General features: G+C 58.0%; 1 protein-coding gene across 5 annotated transcripts in view; it reads left to right on the forward strand.

Moving 5' to 3' along the window:
• Hivep3 (human immunodeficiency virus type I enhancer binding protein 3) overlaps positions 1-2937 on the forward strand; it is a 472744-nt gene that overhangs the window by 369949 nt on the left and 99858 nt on the right. The gene's annotated exons all lie outside the window — the stretch shown is intronic.

Raw genomic sequence — 2937 nt, forward strand, 5'->3', positions numbered from 1 at the left:
CATTTCCATGGAAACTTGACTGGAACACCTAGGCTTCCATCTTCTTGAATTTTAGCCCTATAAGTAGCAAGAATCTGGCCTCCCTATCATGCAAACCCCATTTCCCCACCTTAAGCTTGGCAAACAGGGAGTGCTGAGGAAGTGATGTTAGGGTATCTATTTGCTTATCAGTCTCCATCCTTGGATAGAACTTCCAGGACACGGGCTTGTATGTTGCATGTTCCCAGCAATGGGAAGGTACCTGATTCACATCTGAGGAATGAAGGAATGTGGGAAGGCCCCTGGGGGCAAGCGCTGGGACTTTCTCAAGACCTGGCTCAGTTACTTGTAGGGACTGGGCCAGAGAAAGGAAATGGCAACTGGCAGCACCTGTCTACTGAGTTGTGGCCCATCCAGCCCCAGCCCCTATGGTGGGGGAGGGGTAGATCACAAAGCAGAGTCAGATAGGCTGCTAGCCTTCAAGCTGGGCTGCTTGTCACCAGACTATGACCCTGAACTTGGAGGCCAGAGTCCTAAATTCTTTTCAGACTTCAGTAAGACTGGGGTAGGACTCTGTCCAGGCAACTTTGGTTATGGGAAGAGCAAGGGAGGGCTCCCTGCTGCCCTTCCTGGCCACTACAGGAGGGGCCTTGGGTAGCTTGGAGAGTCCAGGGGATCAAGTACAGCTGTGGCTATATGATGAAGCACCAGGGAAGAATCTTGGGGCAGCTAATCCCACAGAAGTGCCATGGCCTGGCCTCCTGAACTTCCAGCCAGGCCCAGCTGAGATCTCTCCTTCTGGTCAAGAGCCAGTCCCAGATCCTGAAATCTCCACTATGGTTCTGAGTGGGGCAGTTCTGCTCCTTCTGTGATCAGCCTGGACACACACACACACACACACACACACACACACACGCACGCACGCACGCACGCACGCACACATGCACACACACATACACATACAGTTCTGGGAGAAGAGAAGAATCAAGATGGAGAGTTCCCTGTATTGCCCTGAAAGGGGAGGATCCATCATAGCTGATTGCTGTTTGGGTGACAGGTGCAGGTATGTCTGTAGAAGCAGGAGACACTGAGTTACCAGTTGTAGCACAGGAGTCTGATATGGCAGGGCCACCTCTCAAAGCAGAGGGTGTCACTCGGCCTGGGGCAGCAGGATCAAGGCTGTCATGTGAATGACAAAAACATCACATCTTAGATCCTCTGCATAGAGCTACTTCCACCAGAACAGTGAGGGCAGGGCAGAAGTTGGGGTGGGGACAAGGATCTGACCAGTGACACCTGCCCTAAGGAAGGATCTGTGTGATGCTGGCTTGACTTCAGGAGTGGGGAAGTTGTGCAGAGGCCCCAAGGAGAAGTATACAGTGGGGGCTGGCTGTGGGCTGTGGGGGATGCAGCTGGTCAGAGGGACCTTGCATGCACATCAAGGCATGTGGCCCTTCTTTCTTGGATTTATCAGAAGGAGATGGCCCCAGTAGAGCTGGGCTTGGGCACTGAAAGCTGCTGGAAGTTGGGACAGACTGAGGTGGTGGGAATTCACAGAACCACTAGGAGCCTTGGTAACTGGTGGGTGAGTGAGCAGGTTTGGCTTCTGGCCAGCTACTATTACACCTGCCATCACTCCCTACCAGCCTTGTAGCCATGGCTTCCCCCTTCAGCTCCTGGGAATGTAGTGGCCCTTAGAAAACTGGAGCTTCTTCTATGCATGTTGATGGGCTGGGAGCAGTTTGCTCTGACCAGGCTTTGGAGGGATGTTGGCTCTTCTGGAGTTATTGTATGAAGGCACTCAGGGTCAAAAGTCCTGTCCCTTGGGCCCAGATGAGATTGGGGCTATGATTTTGGAGCCAGTGGGAGGCTGTAGCCTCCCTGGACCCTTTGTCAAAGGCCTGGTCAGCATGCTGGACAATGACCCTGTAGGTCTTTGACCTTTTATGACCCAGAAAGGGAGTGCCTTCTTAAACTCTGCATCCTAGGCACTGGCCTACTATAGTCTAGGTGCCCTGGGTCCCATAAGCCCTTCCTGAGACAGTTCTGGATCAGAGAAACCAGGCATCCCAGGGCAGCTGGCACCCATCACCTGTGGGTTCTGAACTGCAGCCCAGGTGCCTGCAGGCTGCAGACACCGATGAAATCTCAAGGTCATGGCTTTGTGCAGGCTGGTAGGGCCTGGTTGGGGGCTGACTCAAGTGCACCCCTTGCTTCCCACGGCCCTTACCCACAAGGACCAAAGTGAGGCAGGTCTGGTCCGGTCCCTGGGATCCAGCAGCTTCTGGTAAAGTTCAACCATTGGGAAGCCCCGGGGTGACCCTCACCCCTGCCAAAGACGAGGGAGGCCCCGCCAGCGCCCCCCACCCCAGGACTCATTAGGGTGGATTCCCGCCCGAGAAGGCGCGGGCTTCCAGGAGCAGGACACCCGGGAGGGAGACGCGTGGAGAGCTCACTTTGGGAACTGCAATGGACGCCCTCCTGGCCCGGGTGCGTCCTTGGCGTGGCACCCAGCGACAGGGCCCCGGCAGCGGCCACCGGGGCTTCCCTGCCAGTCCTCTCTGGAGAGCCTGAGAGGAAATGACAGCGCGGGAGCCGGGGCGGGCGCTCCGGGAGGGGCGGCGCGCGCAGTGACACGGCCTGTCACCAGGAAGGCCGCCGCGCAGACCCTCCCCGTGGCCACCGGAGCCCGGGATTCCCCAGCGGCCGAGCCCCTGCCCCGGCCGTCACCCGCAGCGCTGGGGGCACCGTCACCCCGGCCGCCTGGGCATCCCGGGCCGGCTGGAGGCCAGGCTGTGCTCGCCCAGGCCGAGCGGACCGGAGAGGCGCCCGGGGCAGACGGCGGGGTCCCCGGCTCCGCGCAGCGGCAGGAAACTCTGGGGAGTGAATGGAAAGAAGTGGGTGGTCCGGCCCCTGCGACTTCCCCTGACATCACTGCCCAAATAAGGAGCTTCCCAG

Source organism: Nannospalax galili, unplaced genomic scaffold, assembly GCF_000622305.1.
Source record: "Nannospalax galili isolate Female #2095 unplaced genomic scaffold, S.galili_v1.0 scaffold577, whole genome shotgun sequence".
Lineage (NCBI taxonomy): Eukaryota > Metazoa > Chordata > Mammalia > Rodentia > Spalacidae > Nannospalax > Nannospalax galili.